At 35.0% G+C, this 21,430-nt stretch overlaps 1 protein-coding gene across 1 annotated transcript in view; it reads right to left on the bottom strand.

Moving 5' to 3' along the window:
* Positions 1 to 21,430, bottom strand: part of MACROD2 (MACRO domain containing 2) — a 1,889,795-nt gene that overhangs the window by 1,217,638 nt on the left and 650,727 nt on the right. The window lies entirely within an intron of this gene.

The following is a 21,430-nucleotide window of genomic DNA, read 5'->3' as shown; positions in this document are numbered from 1 at the left end:
AAAGAGGAAAAATGATCAATTATAAGATTCACAATGTTTATAAAGTAAAAACTAATACAATGGTACTCATCTAAGGATAAGAACAACTATTTCTGATACTGAAATCCTAGAGAGATCTTTAGCATCTTTAATGATACTCTTAGAATAATCCTAATGGTGGGATCCATAGTGCTGAGAATAGATATTCTCCACACAAGTGGAAACACCCCAAAGCTTACTTGGATAAAACCAGCTCCATGACAGGCTATCAAAGTGCTGCCCAGGGAATGGGTACCCCAGTGGACATAGTCATAAACTGCTTTAGATTATTTTTGATAATATATGGACTAATTATCTTTCAGTCAATCTTACATAAATATTCATTCCCAGTCCATGTTTTGAAATGTACCGAGCATCTCCAAATTCACATGCCTGGATTCAACTACTTATTGTGGCTGGGGAAATATGAGACTGCATGCTTTAATAAACAGTGAAGGTCAGAGAGGAATTCTGGGTATGAAATTGCCATTGACAATCTATGCAGATTACTCCTGCTTTATACGATAAACAAGCATTGGTATTATCCTAAAATAGATAATGATATTATAAATATTTACTGAAATGAGTAACAATACTATATAAATCCAGTGGTACAATAATCTGTTGGTTAAACGCACACACAAAAACAAGGCACAAGAAAACAAATTTCTATGCTTATTTTTCTCTTTTAATAAATATGAAATCAGCGAAGTTTATATTCAGCCTTTTAGAAAGAGCCATATTGGAACTATTTTCTTTAATAAGATGTCTACCCAAGAAAATAACATTATTGTTCAAATTGGTGTTTTGTAATCTCTTGAAACTAAATGAGGTTTACTATTCTAAATTCCCTAGGTACATTTCAAAGTATTTTAGATTTGAAGCTCAAAGTTATCTAAGAGTGCTTTTTCATTTTGTTTTGTTTTTCAATTTGCTACACGGAAGTGAATCTTGAGTTAGAGTTGTCACTCCATCAAGGCAGACCCATTTATGCCTTGATTACTGAGCAACTGTCAGCTGAGAAGTAAGTCAACATTCTCTCAGGACAAAGATGACTTTGCCTTTGCTTACTGTAAGCTATTTTTAGGGTCATGAAGTCTTAAAAATATCATGGTACTTGTATCTACAAAAAGAAAATCCAAGAAATTTGGTCTGTTGTGTGTTCAGCTCAACAAAAACTATGATCTAAGTTCATATTATTTCACCATTTTCTTGGCATCCCTCAAAATAATCAATTTTATCTAAAAATGTTTCATATGAGGGGGTTTGTGGATTCTGGAGTGACAGAAGTTACCTGCTTTTAAATGTACAATAAGTCAAAGAAAATATTTTTCACAATACTTGCTCTATTGGGCAGAGTATTTTGGGGGAAATTATTTTAGGGCCCCAAAGCGTTCAGTACATGGGTTTACATGCCATTTTCAATTTATAGCCCTGCGCATAACAGTGACAACTACCAGATACAAAGAAACACTAAGTCAACTAGACATTGAATATCCTTCTCTCCATGCTCCCCAAATGAGAGAAAGTGAATGTAAGCAACCACTAATTGACACAGATATACCTACTTTCATAATCTAGTCACTATCTTAATAATCCTTTCACAATAATTTATCTTGTACTGGCTGAAGTTTGAAGCTGAATTAGAAGAGTACTGCCCTGACTTCTCTTCTATGAAATTGAAAAAAAAAAAAAAAGGTTCGGCATATGATGGATATTTTCAGATAAATTATTTCCATTTTTATAATGTAATGCTGGATGATATGAAGTTTAACATGCTAACTAGAAATATAGAAAGTATGTATGGAATGTGGATAACTTACTATTGATAGCTGACCTTTATGGAAGTGTTTTCATTGAGAATAATTTATGTGGATTTCCACCTTTTTGGCTGTTATTATCTTAAATCAGCATGAAACCAGGGATTGAAAACTGATTTACTTTAGCGACATGTTTCCTACTACAAAATCACAGCTCCCAGTTTGAGAACGTAAAAATGTAGATTTGGACATAACGTTTTAGAGCACGTGCGTGCGCGCGCACGCGCGCACACACACACACACACACACACACACACACACACACACACACACACACTTCAAGTACCCAAGTTCTCAAATTGCCAGCGCTGCCAAATGTAATGCTCTTCCCCACTGATTAATTCAGGATTGTATAGAGTTATGGTCCAGGGTCTAGTGAATCCCCTTTAACTTAAAATCTGTTTATTAAAGAAATTGCATAGTGATAACTATGGAAAAATATTACAAGCTATCATATCATCCAAGATGCTGTAATGTAAGGGTTATATTTTCTTTTTTTCTCAATATGACTTCCTTTAAACAGAATTCTTCTGGTGTAATATGCCTGTATAAGTACGAGAAGAAAGTAATACATAAAAATAGAAAGTAAATTTGAATTAAAAATAACTTTATTGATATTAATAGTAATCTATTTATGCCCTGATAATTCTAAGGTTTTCTTTATAAATATACATGCATGTATACACACATACACATACACATACACCTACACTTATACATTTATAATAATATATTGAGCATATTTTATGCACAAGGTCCTGCAGTTGGTGCTGGTAAGACAATGACAATCAAAACAGACATGATCCCAGGTCTTCTCAAGCTTGCAGTCCAGTACCTGGAAAGATCTTAATAAAATAATCCCACAGCAAAATGCAAACTCATCACTGTGATCAGCAATGGAGATATATAGTATGGTTAAAGCATATAGTAGAGGTACGTGGTTTAGCTGGGAGGGCTGGACGAACCTGTTTCATTTAGGGGCAAGGGTTCTCTGGCACAGGAATGAAGTAGAATCTCAAAGATGTAGGAATGAAGTAGAAACTCAAAGAGTAGGAAGTAACTAGGCAAAGATAGGAAGATGTGTGCAAGTACGGCTCTGAAATTCACGGGGAAATAAACACACATGAATGCAACCCTCAAAGAACGGGGAGCCAGTGGATACATATAACTAGCTGCCCATTCCTCAGGCATATAATTTGGGTTCCTATTATTCATATTCCCAGAGGTCCTGTAGAATCAAGCCGCTGTTGCCTATAGCAGCAACCTTAAAAAAGCACTCTTGTAATGGCTTTTCATTCTTTTTTTGTTTATTCTCCCCACTTTTTCACTGCTACTTCTGGCTCCACTTTCTAAAATAATGCCCTATAAAATCCTTGTCTTATGTTATGCTTTTTGGGGAACTGTAAACTAAGACATTAAGCATGACATGGGATGAGATATGGACCAAAATATATAGGTCTGTTGGCATATATTTTACTATTCATTCAATAGGAAGTCACTGAAGTATTTTTAAAGGAGAAAAGTATTTGACTTGATTTTCAACAAGATCTTTCTGGCTGCACTGCAGAGAACAGGTCAGGTGAGGACAAGAGATATGAAGTTCAGAAGTTATTGCCATGATCCAGGTGAGAGAGGATGGCGGATATAAATAAGGAGGAACCACAGAAGTAGAAAGAGGCAGATAAGTTTCAGAGCTCTTTAGGTAAAAGTAACAGGGTTTAATGATGAAAGAAATGTGTTAAGAATGACTCCTAGTTTTTTTTGGCTTGAAGAACTTGATGGATGTGGTATCATTCTCTAAGCTATGGTACTTACGTTTGGAGTGGAATGGGGGAAATATTAGGAATGTTGAATCTGAGATGTCTTTGACATACTTTTGAAGATCTATAAAGCGGGAAGTTAGATACGATTCTAGAACCCCGAGGAGAAATTTAAGCATTTCTGTTTCATCTTTATTTTGGTGGCAATGGGATCCATGAACATGGATGACACCAAATATGACTACAGATTAGATGATAGATAGATAGATAGATAGATAGATAGATAGATAGATAGATAGATAATAGAAGTATCAGGTCTTAAGGATTTTCAACCAAGTCTTGAAGAAGCAGGACTGGCAAAGAAGACTGAATAAGGTGAGCCAGAGGAATGAGAGGGAAATCAAGAGAATGTTTAATCACGGAAACCAGAGGAAGAGTGCCGCGTCCTCTTTCTACCCTACTGCGTGACAAGGTCCGGAGATGGGGACAGAGGCTTCAAGGAATGCATCGTCAAGAATGAGGACGTGGCATGTGTTTAGGGATAATTGGTTTCTTAGAAACGATCCTATTAATAGGGGGAATTTGGGTAGCACAAATTCTAGTAAGTGTAAACGCTGTACAAATGAATTTCCTCAAAATTGGCTCAGAGGAAAACATAGTAAATTCCCCGCGTATGGAATCAGCTCTAGTCACCGTGACGTGTCCAGAATGAGTAAACCCTTTATTTGAACAATTATTAAGAGAAATTCCTTTTGACGCGCCTCTTAAAGATGTTATGAATAAATTATAACAAGCTGAATTACTAGAACCAGTTTATACTCCTGTGATAAGAAATTTACTCATAAGCCTGTGCCTACTATGGAAGGGCCTCCTTTTGTGGCCTACTGGATAAATGGAAAACTCTGGTATCCACCTAGGGGGGCTAATAATATGAAAAGATGACCTGATCTTCCTTTGCCTTATACAGGAGCTCATAATAAAGATAGTATACATATAGTGAATAAAGATGGAATTCATGTGCCTTATAGTAGTTTAAGTTTCATAGAAAGGCTGGCTAGGTCAGGACCTCCTTGGTGCTTAAAAAACAAAGGAACAGAAACTTAGCTTATGAAAGCAGCTTTGTAAAACTGATTTTTATAAATATTTTCCTCATTACTGCACCAAGGAAACTTTTGAACAGCTATGAGAAAGGTTCAGCTTGAACTTTAGATATAGCATAAATCAAATAGCATTTAAAAGATTTCTTCAGGCAGAAAGAAGAACAATGTCTGCCCACAAGCCAATGCTTGCTGTTATGAATACATCTATCTATCACCTTTACTTAAATCAAACTGTATCATACGTAATAGATATAAGAATTAAAAGTTTAGATTGTTCCATCAGGTAGTTCTGTTCTAATGATTGAGAGAAAAATGTACTAGTTAATCATGAATACTAATAATAATATACTCTATAAGATTTTCTGCTTCGCCTAACCACAGAAATTTAACTCCCTGCTACCTTAACTACAAAGTATAATCAAATGCCAAAATAAAAAGTATAAAAGTTGTACTCAAATCACAATAAAACGGAACAGTGTCACACCGCCTCTGAGTCGTGTAGTCGACTGTCTCCCGCGCCGACGCCTTGCCCAACTTCGGGGCCCCCTGGATCCTGTCGTGGCTGGACTGCGGCAGAAGAGGGTATTTTAGAAAAAGCAATAGTGCCCATTACTACTACAGAAGTATGTAAGATTACCATGATAATGTTCTTGCCCCAATTCTTTACCTCCACATGCATTCGCATTGTTTACTATTTGACTTTGCAATTTCACCCACTAAAAGAGGTGGGGTATATTTTCCCATTTGTATTTATTTGGGCAAGTCACTGGCTTTGGGTAAAAGAAAAAGGTAGAATTGATGGCATGCAATTGCTAAGCATTTCTACTTGCCTTTTTGTACTTCTGCCATTCTCATTGTAGGACATGCCTGGCCTATCCCATGAGCCCCAGGAGAAAGACAGTGCAACAGAGCCTATGGTCCAGCAGATGCATAAATGTAAGAGCTAAGTAACTTAGTTTTTCTCCTTGAAGTTTTGCCATTTTTATTATGCAGTAGACACAATGACTAAAAATCTATCTGCTGGATTAAGGATGTAGGTCATTAATCGGTGTAGATCAGTTTTGCTATGGAGAGAAAGAAAGGAACAGGGTAGTGGAAGAAGCGCATGGATCTAAGAGAAGTTGTGTGTATGTATGTGCTTGTTTGTCTTAAATGGCTGAAGCCTAAGCATGAAAGAGCTAATGGGAAGAGAACAATCCCAAGAAGAGGAAGAAACTGAATATCTAAGATAAAAAAGGATATATATCAGTGGTCTCCAACCTTTTTGTCACCAGGGACTGGTGCTCCTATGAGACTCTAATACCTGATGATCTGAGATGGAGCTGAGGCGATGATGCTAGCGCTGGGGAGCGGCTGCAAATACAGATGAAGCTTCACTAGTTCTCTTGCATCTCACCTGCGGTGCAGCCTGGATCCTAACAGGCCACGGCCAGGTACCAGTCCTCAGCCCAGGGGTTGTGGAAATCTGATATATATGATAGATAGCATGTGAGAGAGTAGGTAACACGTTATGAAAGTTCACATGAACGATGACAGAAGTTACGGGTGAAACTGGGAGGCGTTGTAAAGGAGCCGTGCTGGGTTCGTGGATGCTAGCTCCAGGTAATGGTGTATTTTTTTCTTTGTGTTGTGCTTATTTCCGTGAATATGAAACTCAATTAAAGTGCAGTTAAGATTTGGAAGTTTATTCTCTTAAGTGTCATTTATAGTGATATAAGATCTTACCATTATTTAATCAAAGGCCTCACTTGTAAGGAAAAAAATATTTCTGCACCTTGTACATGAGATCTAGTATAGAATGATTAAATCATTATAATATTAAAATGAAAAGAATAAGTAAAAGCAGATGTATGTGTCAACAACCAGATTAGTTATTTGTTTTATTTATGAAACATTTTTTAAAAGATGATGTTACCAGTTTTGATGTTTCCTGTATTTTATCATACTTTGATTTTTATTAATTATAAAATAACTAATTAGAACACTTCAAATTCTGATGATAGTCAAATTCTAGACTCACATGATACAAACTTAAGAGGTAAGCGAAACAGAATACTCAATTTTTTTTTATTTTTTTATTTTTTATTAAGTTTATTGGGGTAACATTAGTTAATACAATTATACGGTTTTCAGGTATACATTATAATTTGACATCTCTATATTCCATTGTGTGTTTACCACCCAAAGTCCAGTATCTTTCAGCTACCATATATTTGATCCCCTTTACCCACTTCGCCCTCCCCATCTCTCTATATTTTTTTATAAAAATTTCTTATTTTTGAAATTCTATTATATTGCACAATTAAAGTCACACCAAGATACTTTTTTCTATTGGAAAATTAATGTTTATTCCTGATCAGAAATAATGCTAAAAATCTATCTTTGCAGGCCTACCTAATGCCAAACAAAACATTCTCATATTCCTGAAATGGAGTCATTATCTGAGAAGGAATAAACATACAATTTAGAATTCATGTTTTTTACTCAAATTTTCTGAATTACATATTCAGTTACAAATTCCTACTTTTAATTTTGACTGAAAATCTGCACAGTACTTGTTCACACTTCCTATCTGTGAGATTTTTGAAATTCAAAGCAACACCATATAGTAGATTAAGCTTTAAAGTTTTTTATGCTTAAAATATAATATTCTCTTTAGAGAGATGGTAACGTGACTCTGAAGGGCATTTTCTTTCTTTCCTTCTTTCCTTCCTTCTATTTTACTTTTCTTTCTTTCTTTCTTTTCTTTCTTTCTTTCTTTCTTTCTTTCTTTCTTTCTTTCTTTCTTTCTTTCTGTCTGTCTGTCTGTCTCTCTCATCTATTAGAAAATCTAAAGTGTAATAATTTACATAAAACTATCATCCTTGCACTGAGAAAGTCTGAGTACATTGCCAAGACAGCACTTATTTAAGCTCTAATGGCAAATACAAGTGTGAGGGGGATTTGACACATTTTTATTACATAATACATGACATACAATTACAAAAATGGTAACAGTTTTAACTTTCATGTGGCGTGTGCTATACTTCAATTTCTCCCCAAGTAAAATGAAGAAGCCCTGAGAAAACACTGAAATGTTGCAGTAGTGTTTGTATCACTATGTCAAGTGTTATTCATATGAGACAAGCTCTGAAGAGGTAGACAAATGAATGGAATCACAAAACAATTGCTGGCTAAAACAGTTCCTTTGTGAACAGTCTGAATCCCTATAAATTAATGATTTAAGTGGCTAGAATCAAAACTAATATCCGTATTGGTCTAATGTCTACACCCCAGTTTTCTATGGATGTACCCAGTCCTTCTCAGTTGCTCTGGACAGTTATGGGGCATGGAGCACAGAGATGCTGACTGTTCTAACAGCCATTCCTGCTTCCTGCTTAAGAACCACAGTCTGCTCGATGAAAAGCCAGGAGCAACTCCTTCATCTGTGGAATTCTAAAGATAATTCATGTTAAATAGCACTAACTACTTTGGAAATTGTGTAGACGACTGGTACAATTTTAACATAGAAGTAGACAAACTTCTTGAGATAATATAAAGGCTGTTTAGGATCCATCTTTCTTACACTTAGCAACAAAATATTTAAGTCAATTTCTTTTATTTAACGGTTTTGAAAATCTCCTCTGTATTTTACTTGTTTTTAATAGTTGAATGTATGTTTTAAAAGTGATCTCCTTATGCGCAGACATGTTAAAATATATACTTTCTGCTTCTCAATAGTTCATAAAAATATTTACTGAGCACCTGCTAAGTGTCAGCCACTGTACCAGGCACTATATCCGGTGGTTAATGAGCTATGTACTTACTGTTGTGACAGAGTAAAAATAATAAAAAGCAGCAGTAAAATATGCTGTGAGAGTGATTCTGTCTCAGAGCCTGGCCCAGTCTGAACAGAGATGTTTAAGGAACGATGAGTAGGAATTAACGAGGTGATGAAGACAGAGAAGAGCACTCAGACAGAGGAAGACAGCCTCACCGAGGCCTGTCTATGAGAATGTTATATAACTGGTATGCCTGTTATACAGTCTCATTTCTAAGATGACAATGGTTTCCTTAGGAAGTCATCTGCTTTCTTCAATAGAAACATTTCACAGTCACTTCCTTTCCTCCTGAGACAATTCTCTAGAAACATTACTGGTGAAGTCAGATCCAGGAAGCCCAGACTGGCCTGACCTACGATTGACATGTGAATACTGTCCAGGCAGAAATGCAGGAGAGAGCCATCTACTGACATTCCTTCTATTAAGAGTTCACTTTCTCTCCCATTTAGTCCCTCAAAGTCTTTCTTTTTCTCCTCTCTCTCAAAATCTATCCTCTTATACCAACAGAGAGAGATGGGAACAGAGGCAAACCAAAGTTGAAAACCTTTTTTTGCCACTACCTGAGTACTTTTGTCATACTTTCGCAATCTCCTCCCTTATTCTTCTAAGGTTCTCCCTCGGTCTCTTCCCTTCCACCTCAGCAAGTCACAGAGGCAAAAGGAATAGCAGGAAAAAAATGGATTGTTTTACCAAATAATGTTACTTAGGTAGACCTGAATCTGTACCTGATTTTGAAAGGGTTTTAAGAAGGCAGTGTGGGTTGCAGAAGCCTTTAAACCTAATCTAGGTTTAGGTTTCGCCCTCTCACTCACCTAGCTTTCAACCGTTCTATTTTTTATCCTAACGTCTCACCACACCTTCACCACTCATAAAAATTCTCTTTCACTCAGTACTAACCCATGTACTGTATACTTGAAACTAATTTGAATAAATAAATTTTAAAAAATTCTGACTCTTCATTCTCCTCAGCCTCTGTCTTGATGCTTATCACACAACTCCCCTGTCCCTAACTCTTGACCCAAAGAAAGCCATTGCTGTTGGATTATGACTGGGCTGTGTCTTAATTTTACATCATTTTAGGGTGAAGAAATAAATACAGGAAGGTCCTCACCTCTGACAGGCCTGCCGTACTTGGATATTAAAAAAACATGTTACCCGCAGATGCCCTACTACTTATGTTGTTTCGGCTGGATAGCAGCGTTAGTATTGGGTACATGGTGGGTTAAAAATTGGCTTCTGTGGGCTACTCTGGGAACACACTCAACGTTTGCATTTTTTACTTTCCTATTGAAAAGTGCCTTCTAAGTTCCAAAGAACCAACTTATAAATGAGTTTTTTGGAACAGAATGGTTTGTAAGATGAGGGACTGACTGCAATTAGAATAAAACAATGTAGAATGGATGAAAATCCAATTGAATTAACCAAAAAGCAGAAAGATGAAAGGTTATTCCACAAAAGCCAAGTAATTCCTATGCAAAGATACCATTAGCCAGTAAATTAGACCCTTTTTGAAACCTATATTAACTCTTTCAGGACACAAGAGTAGCAGGGCGCTGATGCCTTAGTAGTTTAAAAAGTATTCCCCAAAGGCCTCAAATTAGGTTCAGCACTGGAAAATCTGATTTATTATTTTGCATGAAGACAGGGAAGATACAGTTATCTACCAAATACCTAAGCATAAATATAACAGAATAAAGTACCTGAGGCAAATTTAGTTTCTATCATATTCTTAACATGTTACAGGCTGTACACAGAGACACACAGATACACAGACACATACACCTTCCCAATACAAGCATCATGGTTCACAAAATGTAAATTCTTCTACCTTAATGCAAATAAGGATGTTATAAGTTTCATTTATTGTCTCCCTTTTAGGTCAAACTATTTATTTGACAATAAACAAACAAACCTTTAAAAAGGTACTACAATCTCTCTTTTTTTTTTTTTTTTTTTACTAACAAATGCTAATAAACATCATTTTCATTTTTAATTTTTACATGTCAGCTTCTCTGGAAAAAAAAATATGACTCTGCAAACCTGGTGGTTACAGAAGAAGACAGACCACGTGTGTTCCTTTCTCAGAATATAAAAACAAATTCCTGGAAGTGAAAACATGAAAGCAGCTGGGAATCATAAATGGTTGTTTCAATTTACTAAATTCTTGGTGAAGGGGACAGTCATTGTTTCCATCTCTAAGGGAGATAGTTAATTTTGCTGTAGTCCATGGAACCAAATATCATCTACCTAATGTGAAGGGAGTAGCCATGATGCTGCAATTCTAGAGCTAGAATCGTCTGGCCAGGGCGTCTTCAAACCGTGATCTTTCAGAGCCCTAGAAATTGATATACAACTCTCCAAGAGTTCAGAAGTGACTCTTATTTTTTCAGTGAATTTCCTAGTAGTAAGTTTTCATGGGAACCAAATGGTCTATGGTTTCCTTTTGCAAAGCTTGGATTTTAACCTCCTGATTCAAGGGAGATTAAGTAAGACATCTTCTTAGCTAACTCCACCACTGCCAAACTCATATAGGTCTACGAAAATACAGAAGGTGTTTAGCAATAAGTACACTCTGTTTTTCATTTAGAGTTTATTCAAAAGGTATGAAGCTTTTATAAAAATATTGGTAATAGAGGTGAATAAATAAATAAATAAACTAAGTTAACAAAAAAGTATTGGTAATCTCTTTTTAACTAGATGTATTTTGGAAGGCAAGAATTAAAAAATTGGGGCTGAAAAATCCAAGTCAATGTCAATTTCAGTCATCATTTCAGGAAGCCCAGGAAGTCCCTGATACAATTTCTAGCCCAGCATCCTGAAAATCAAAGGCTACAAATGACTCAAAAGAAATCTAACATAAGACATCTAAGCGCTATCCCTTCATGAATGCAGGAGGAACAGTCATTTCTAAAATGTACCCTACAAGCTGAGAAAGTCAATGCACTGTATTAGTTATCTACTGCTGAGAAACAAATCATCCCCAAGCTTGGTGGCTTAAAACAAAATGAAACACTTACTACTTCTTATGATCTTGTGGATTTTGTGAGTGAGTTCTTCCAGTCTGGGGCTTGGTGGTCTAAGATGGCATCACTCCCATGCTAGAGGCCTTAGCTGAGGCTTCTCTACAAGATCTCTTATCCTCCAGGAGGCTAGCCCAGACTTCTTGAGACTGTGAATAAAAGGTTCCAGCCACAAGAAAGAGCAAGTTCAACGCAAAAGCAATTTTTAAGCCTCTGCTCAAGCCATCTTTGATATTTTCTCACTGGCAAAAGTAAGTTACATGGTCAAATTTAAAACTGGTATGGTCATTTTTAATAATCTATGACATTTCAAGTTTTAAAAACTGAATTCATTTAATACAGAAGTAAATGGGCTTATATCTGAAAATATAGCTTCTATGATTTTACTAACATGATTTATATTCAAATCATAAAAGATCTACATAGCTATGCCTCAATTTATATCTTAAATACGTCTGTATTAGTTTACTATGGCTGATGTAACACAATTCCCTAAACTTAGTCACTTAACAAAAGTTTATTCTCTTCTAGTTCTGGAGATCAGAAGTACAAAATCAGTTTTACTGGGCTAAAGTGAAGGTATTAGCAGGCTGTTTCTTTCTGGAATCTCTGAAGGGAGAATCTGTTTCCTTGTCTTTCCTGCCTTCTGGATTATCCATATTCCTTGACTTGTAGCCTCCTTCCTCCATCTTCAAAGCTGGCAGTATTGCATCTTTTTATGTCTTTTTTCCATGGTCATATTTCACTCTCAGTACAACAGGGAAAAGGTTCTCTGCTTTTAAGGACGCCTATGATTAAACTGGGCCCACACAAATAACCCAGGAAAATCTTCCCATCTCAAAGTTCTTAATCTAAATCACAACTGCAAAATCCTTTTGGCCACATCAATTAATATTCACAGGTCCCAGGGACTAAGTGTGGGCATCTTAGAAGGACCAGTAGTCTGACTATCACTATACATTATTGGAAAAACTGCACCTAAATAAAATTTCTGAATGCCAAGTCATATTGAACTCTATTGGAGAATTTATCTATGTTTAAAAAAAAAAAATGAGGGTTTTATAATGAGCTTTCTTCATACAAGTCAAGCTTTTAAAATTAAGTTTTAATTACTTTAGAACTTTAAGGTAAAATTTTAATATTTTAGAACTCCTTTCCTCTTTTCAATACTTTGCCTAGAATTAATGTCCAGGGTTAAGTACCCTACATATGAAACCAATGTATCTAGCCTGTGGTCCAGATTTCAACCATAATTTTAACCCTTTTTAAAAATTAAAGTAGAAATTTAACGGTGCAACTGAATTGAGTAGAACATACTTTGAAGTGAATTAATGGTAATTTATATTAGGTCTCTCTCTCTCTCTCTCTCTCTCTCTCTCAAATCAAAGCTACATCTGATCCTGTTTGCATTTTTAGACTTTCATAGCTGTTCGTTTTCTAACTCACCACAAATACAACCTTGGAGAAATGGCTATATATGACCATAAATTCATATTTCTGCCGTTTTTGAAGTATTAAAACTTCTGTCAGCAGTCAGTTTCATTTCTCAAATTAGGAAATCATTTTCTGTAACTGCCTCCTTCTTTCTCAAACTACTGGTTTTTCATGGAATTCACACTCTGTTTATAAACCACTAAAAATTACCCAGTTACAACATGATCTCAGAACTGGCACTGACAAAAGTTCTCCCAAAACCTGTTTTGTAAAAGGACCTAATAAATCTTTGTGAACAAAATTTAAGCAAGATTTTGGAGCAGAGACTTATAGTGGATTAATGACACTTCTATGTCTGCGATTCCAAATACTCTCGTTATATTCTTGAACTCCTATCATTTTTCTCTCTTCACGACAGTAAAAATGTTCAGTACATTGAACTTCTGTGAAAGCAGATGAAGAAGTGTGCAATGACAGGCTAGTAACAACTCTTGTAAGTGCTTAAAGCATTTTTTTCTTGTCTAAAAGATGTTTTCAAATAACTGTTTTATTTTTCTTGATTTTTTTAACTCAATGGGCTCACTTTTTAAAAACTGGGTGTGAATTTATGACCCCTGTGACTAGACTCAAATATTGCTTTCTTGAAAAGAAAGTGTTGGTCAAATAATTCCCTTTAAGCATCATACAACTCCTTGGACTAATAAAGAGTTTTTAAAAGGCATAGCAGATTTCATCTTTAAAAATTATTTTAGGTAATTTTGACCATTCTCTTATTTTGTTATTATGAGAACTGTCTTTGTTTCTTCTTACACTTCACTATTGTGTATAGTATAATAATATCAGCAAATAGGTAAATTCATAATTTTTATAGTAATGCCATCCCACAACACAGGTTTTAGAGGATGATCACTGAGGTAAAAAACAACCCAAATATCATCTTTTTGGAGTTCTCTATTACTCAGCGTGATTAAAAAATTATTACTTATGAAGTAAAAATGATTATCAAAAATGTTCAGATGTGGAGTGCCTAAATCAAATTGTACATGTGCTACAATAATTTTATACATATAATGTATGTATGAATATTGATATAAATAATTCAAATTCTGAACTTCGCACTCAAATATTAATAAAAGTTCGATTTCTCTTGGTTAATGATGACAATATATACATGATCAGAAATGAGGACTGTCCATTTGGTGGTGACGCTTTGAAATGAACGTCAGATTAATTATTTCTGAATGATTTGCTTTTTTCTTGCTTAACTCCAATACATTATTAAGATGCCTAGACATTCCTGATAATAGACCAAGGTGAGCCTTCTGTCAGCACACACAATGGAGCTGAAGCCGAACTCACAATAGCACACAAACCAGTATGCTAATCTGCAACAAAGGAGCAGGGTCCACAAAGAGCCAAGACAGCAGAAAAATCTCAAAAGAGTGCCGCGCTTCAGTAACAAGATTTTCTGCAAGCTCATTAATATTTACCAAAGCCAAGAAAGCTGTTTTTTCTCTCATTTAGCCACAAATGCCTCCTTAAAATTATTCCTATATTAAGACTGCGTTAGAAAAATAAACTATGCATATATAAAGGAAGCTTCAAATGGGAAGACAAGGGGCTTTTAAGATAAGCCTGCTTTCAGTGTGAGCATCTGTACCCAGAAGACCATTTACACAAATTAACATATTTTATCTACCATAAAAAAAACATGAAATAATTCATATATACAAGATTGTTTAATTTAAATTACTATCAGGGAATGCTTAAACATTACTTGCACACTCCACAAAATCTCGAGTTCTGATAACCAAGGCAAAGATTTGCCACTTAAAAAGACAGCTAGTGGAAAAGATGATTTTCAGTTGCAAGCAGTGTTTCCTTGAATTATTTAGCGGGGTGATCAAGAAATAAGTGTTCGAGGGAGACAGACCTGTGTTTGCATCTGACACTAGCTGTGCAGTATCAGGTAACTCAATCATTCTGAATCTCCGATTTTCCATCTGTAAAATGGTTAATATGAGATAACTCCAAAATATGAGATGGATTGACTCCATTAAAGGAGTCATAGGCATGAGTCCACAGGCACTGAGCAGGGCTGTTATGGACAACACATTGTGGGTGTCAGTCATTCATAGGACAGCCAGGAGTTGGAGCTGACTCAACAGCATGCAACATCCACGAAATGGTTAATAAGACCCACCTTGTGTGGTTTTGAGAAGTTTAAGAGACCATGTTTAATATAGTGCATTGCCCATTCAAAGTCTGCAAAGAATGTTGAAGGGTTTTTGTTTTTGTTTCTGTAATTAAAGTATTTATTAGAAAAACATTGAGATGAGAGATAATAGAAAAACTTACCTATCATCCCCCTACCATAGAGAACCACTATCACCAGTTAGTAAAGACCTTTCTAGTTCTTTCTCTCTATATATGTCTATAAGCTTGTATAAGCATTCCAAATTTTTATTTTATGGATATGGAATCCTACTTTGCATCATCTCACTTGTTTCTCCTATGCCCTCTTATCCATTGAAAATAGATTATGGTTGTATTTCAATATCTTTAGCTGTATTTTACAACATCATTTTAACTCCTGATGGCATTTCACTATGTGTAGATATCACAGTATTTGTATATGTCACAATATTTAATCAGTATGTATCTGGCAAAAATAAATAAATATATTTGTATACATCCTTAATTATCTTTTAACCTAAATATCATTATAACAAACATCCCCCACACAAAAGCCTGTATATATTATTATTTCCTTCAACCAGAAAACATTGATTTCTACAAATCTCATTTTTTCTCATTTTTTCATATTTAATTTTGAATAGATAATACAGTTATTTGTCTTACCAGGTGTTTTTATATCAATATAATATAAATAAAAAGTAAATAATAAAAATTTTCCTCCCATCCCTGTGTCTCATTTACTCACTTCCAACCTCATCTACCCTACGGGCAACATTGATATTAACCTATATAGCCTTTTAGATTTGATCTATGAACATATAATTAAATATGAGCATATATAATTATTTTGTCGCTGTTTTCCATAAAAGGTAGTATACTATACATACCATGTTATATTTTGCTTTTTCCATTTAATAATAATATAGTTTATAGTTATTTCTATATTGGTACTTAAAGAGATTTCTCATTCTTTTATTTAGTTGCATATTATTCCACTGTATGCATGTACCTAATTTATTAAACTGGTCTTTCACTGACTGGTATTTGGCTTTATTCCAATATTTTCCTCTTGAAAAAAGTTGCTTTAGTGATTAATATTGTGCATATATTATTTCACTTGAATGCAAACATTTCTTTAGTTCAAATTAATATTCAAAAGATTTAACAACTTGTAGGCTATATCATCTGATCATCAGTTCTTTCTGTCGAATAAACTCCCCAAATTGAATTGCTAACCTCAGTTCCATATATATTCTAGTGTGTGTTGTTGGCGCGGGGGGAGGGGGGCGGGCATAAATTACTACCATTATGAGCTCCTTTTTTGCACTCATTGGGTTTCTTCCCTATATTCACCCCCTGCAGCTCAAAAGTTTTTAATTTTGATGATGCCAAATTCACTCATTTTTTTCTGTTGTTTGTGCTTTTTGTATCATGGCTAAAAAGCCATTGCAAAATCTAAGGTCATGAAGTTTTACTCCTATTTTGTTCTAAAAGTTTTATTCATGCTTTTAGTCCACTTTGAGTTGGTCTTTATATGTGCTGAAAGACAAGGGAACAGTGTCATACTTTTACATATGAATATCCTGTTGGACCAGTACCATTTGTTGAAGAGACTATTCTTTCCCCATTCAATGGTCTCGGCAATGGCTATTGTGGAACAATGGACAATAGAATCCTTGTCGAAATCAATCAATCGTAGATTTATGAGCTTATTTCTGGACTCACAATTTTATCACATTGATTTATATGTTTATCTTTATGCCAATACCGCACTGTTTTGATGACTGTAGTTTTATAGTAAGTTCTGAAATTGGGGAGTGTGAGCCCTCCAATTTCGGTCATCTTTTCTAAGATCGTTTTGGCTATTTGGAAGCAAATCACTTAATTTTTGAAAAGTTATTGAATAAAAATTAGAGTCGGATTTTGGATGAAGACATAATAAGACCCTAGTAGCCAGTACCTTACTGTGAGTTTTAATATAACATATTTACCAATCTTATCTAGATTTTTTTAAGGGATGTATTTTCAGAGTCTGCAGCAATTTTTAAGAAAATGTGTCAGAATAGGAAGAACTGGAGGACAAGGCAGATTAAGGATATTAGTAATAATGATAATAGTAATAACTATTTAAAGTCAGTAATATTAGAATGGTTTGGGAAGCACTTGCACATACATTATCTGATTTTTTTTTTTTCACAAAAATTCTGTTAAGTAGTAAGGACAAGCATGATTATCCTCAATATACAAATGAGGAAGCTAAGGCCCAGAGAGGTTAAGTAATAAGCCCAAAGTTGCACAGCAAAGAAGTCCTAGAGCTAAACCATACTATGTCTTCTGATTTCCAGGTCAGTTATTTCAGCTTGGCAGGTCAACATCAGCCTTAGATAAAGTTGGCTTTATTTATAATTTTACTTTAGTTTGAAAAAAATATGTTATAACTAATAAGAGCTTTTATAATTGCTTCTACAAATCTCTTACTTATTCCAAGGTCTCAGAGAAACAAAAGCAAAATGTAGATGCCAAACACAGATTTTAGCTCTCCTAAGACTTACTTGTGTGTAGATTTAACTTCATTAAGTTGATTCCCTCTACACTCTAAACTATGCTATGATACTTCTCCACATACTGTTATGATGACTTATTTCTCTCCCCTGTACAGAGTTTTTCTTTGACATTTAAATTATTATTAACTATAACATATTTACATTATGCAGTTAAAAAAATACATTTTTTCTGTACTTTTTGTGATGAAAAACTCATGTAAGCGAAAAGTTTGCCTGAGGGAAAAGCCTGGATCGTCTCTTATGCATCCACCCATTAGCCCCAACAAAGTATCACAGGAATACAAAGTTTTAAAGGATGCAATTTAGAGGCGTGTTATACTTATTGCCCTTTGAAGGACTTATTTAATCCCAAGGAAATTTAAACACTGTGCATTTTGTAGGTCAATAGGATGTGTCTAAAACTCCAATCCAGTACAAGAAGGACCACTCAGCCCACGTTCTTTCAAAGCAGTTGAGTTAAACGGTCTTGTTATAAACATGCCACGGGGGAAACATGTACTTACTTTCATAAGAAAGTAGACACAAAATTTTTCCCTGAAAGCTTGAGCCATTGTGGTATAATACAAACTAAATTTCAATTTCAATTATTCTCAAGTGCAGCTTTGCTGTGTCTTTTCTTCTTCTATTTGGTAAAATGACAGCCTTGGTAATTGAATATTAATTTTCGCCAAAAAAAAAAAAAAAGGCATTCCAAACTCTTCTTCAAAGAGAGAGTTAAGCTTATTAATTCATTCCTTAACAAGAGGACAAAGTGCATGCCTTGCTGTATAAGGAATAAGAACTCCTAAGGGCCACGAAGATTTAATCAAGGATTGAAAGCAAGTGGCAGAAGAATGTGAGGAGGTTACCTAAGTTTTCAGGGGCAAAAAACACCAACCAATCGAACAAAGAAACAAAAACCTTTCTGGAGCTCAAAGTAAAGTAACAAAGCAAAGCAGACATAGAAATTCCTCCTGAGATACAAGCTAAAACATTGACTTTCCTTTCTAATGCCACTTTAATTTCTGGTAAAATTCCAAAGCAAAGGTTTATATTTCATCATATTGTCAACTTTGCATAAAACTGCTTGTGCTACTCATGACTTACACAGCCTTAGAGACACTATTGATTTTTTTCCCCCTCATAAATCTGAAAATGCTCTCTGCCTTCCTAGTAGATCCCTAATATTTATTGGTGTCTATCCTAAAGCAACAGTTCAAGGTTGGAGCTATGAAAACATTTGGGGCTCTAATTTACCCTAAAGAAGGTCTACTGAAGATTACAGATAATACATAGCTCTTGAAGTTTGCCCAAGAAATACTAGAAATGCCTCCACCTAAACACATGCACTTTATTTTTCCTAATGGATGTTGCCACATAGGAAAGTTACAAAGTGGCTGATGCCATAGTTCTTCCAGCATATCTAAAGAACTCCATACCTGTTCAAAGTATCATTTGATTTATATTTTCTTTCTGTTACTTTACATTCTTAAAAATTATTAAAGGCCTAAGAGTTTTGGTTTCTGTGTTTTAAGTGAAGAAATATTTACCATATTATAAATTAACTGAGAATTTTACATAGATTTAATTCATTGAAAATAATTACTCCATTATAGATTTATATAAATAATATATACTGTGAAAAATAACCATATTTTCAAAAACAAAATGTCTAGTGAAAAAATGGCATTGTTTTAAATTTTTCCAATATTTTAAATGTCTAGTATAAAAAGAAGACAGCTGAATTTGCATATCTGCTTCTGTATTCAATATGTTAAGATATCATCTGTCATGTAGCTTGTGGAAAACATACACTTGTGAAAGAATGAGAGTGAAAAAAAGCAAATGATACATTAGTATTATTATTAAAATCACGTTGACCTCATAGAACCCCTGAAAGAACCTTAGAGACTCCCAGAGATCCCCTCATCAGACTTTAAAAATGATCACATTAGAACATCAGGAAGTCACATGGGGATTGGATGTCACATCAGTTACAATTCTATTTCCTTTTGAGGTCATTTAAGGCAGAGATAAGGTGTCGGCCCCATGTGGGACATTGGAAAGGTTGGTAGGTTTCCTAACAGTTATTGGATCTGGTCTAAAAAAGTAGGTTTGGGAACATAAAGTTATTTTTAAGTTGTTTTTCATTAGAATTTATTATCTCCATAATAATAGCAAATCTGAATTTTTTCCATAATCCCACATTGCCAGGGCCTATATGAACTCAGGACACCCATGCTTCCTCCTAGATAGGCCAGCAAAGGTCTCTCATCCTTACAGTGCTGCTCTCAATGCCATCATGTCGTGAAACTTATGACTTCTTCACTGCCCTTGATGATCAGGGCTCTTCAGTGACTATTCTTGCATTTCTCTTGTCGCATTCAAATAAGGCCTACAAGGTGATGGATAGAAAATAGCTACTGAAATTACGAAAGACAATGCTTTTGATGTGCAATTAGTACATATATGGGTTTGTAACTCGTTTGGGAGATGTACACTTAATTCTTTTAGTGGTTACTCTAGAAAACATATCCTGGTATTTAATTTAATAATGTTAAAAGGTAATCCAAATCTTCCTCCTGAATAATAAAATGACCTTTTAAAAAAAATTTTAATTCTGATTGTCTCCCCTCAACTTATATGCTATTTATGTCCAGTATTTGTTTTATGTATCTTTGAACCCTACAAATAGACACTTTTATTGATTTATACAATCAATATTTTATTAGATTTGTTTGTGTGTTACGTGTCATTGAATCGGCTCTAACTCACGCCAATTCTATGAATGAGTGACGTCCACAATGTCCTGTCCTCAACAGCCCTGCTCAGCTCCTATAGACTCATGCCTATGGCTTCTTTTATGAAGTCAATTCATCTTATATTTGGTCTGCCGTTTTCCCTGCTATCTTCTATTATTGTCTTTTCCAAAGAACCCTGACTTCTCATGATGTATCCAAAATAGGACAGTTCCAGTTTTGTCATTTTTGCCTCCAGTGATGTTTCAGGCTTAGATTGTTCTAGGACCCATTTGTTTGTCTTTCTGTCAGTACAGGGTATCTGTAGAGCTCTCTTGCAACATCTTATTTCAATGAATCTTTTTTTTCCCCCTATCAGCCTTCTTCACTGTCCAGCTTTCTCATCTGTACATAGTAATTGTGATTACAAGGATATGGATGATCATAGCCTTGGTCTCTAATGACACATCTTTGCTCTTGGTGATCTTTCCTAATTCTTCCATTGCTGCCGTTCTGAGTCTCAGCCTTATCTTGATTTCCTGGCTTCAGTCTCCATTTGAATTAATTACTCAACCAAAGTAAGCAAAATCTTTAACAATTTCAATGCCTTTATTGTCTATGTTAAAGTTGTGTATCTCTTCTATAGCCATGATTTTTGTTTTCCTGGTGTTCAAATGCAGTCCTGCTTTGACACTTTTCTTCTTTCACTTTCATAAGTCATTTCAAACCACTGTTACTTTCTGACTGTAAGGAAACCTATAGGAGACCATTCTGTCTCTCCATATTTTGTCTTGACGATGGCTCAGATTCACCTAGGTATTTTTTAGTTACTTTTCTCAACTTTTCTCATCCTTTCTTCTTTTACTTTGAATCTCCCTTCTAGAATTGTTTTTCTTCTTGAAGTACATCATGTAGAACTCAGCCAGCGTCTGCTGGTGGCAAATTCCCTCAGTTTTAATTTTTTTCAAAAGGTATCT

This window comes from Pteropus vampyrus, unplaced genomic scaffold (assembly GCF_000151845.1).
Source record: "Pteropus vampyrus isolate Shadow unplaced genomic scaffold, Pvam_2.0 Scaffold7, whole genome shotgun sequence".
In the NCBI taxonomy this organism is placed as follows: Eukaryota; Metazoa; Chordata; class Mammalia; order Chiroptera; family Pteropodidae; genus Pteropus; species Pteropus vampyrus.
This window is presented reverse-complemented; position numbering and strand designations above follow the sequence as displayed.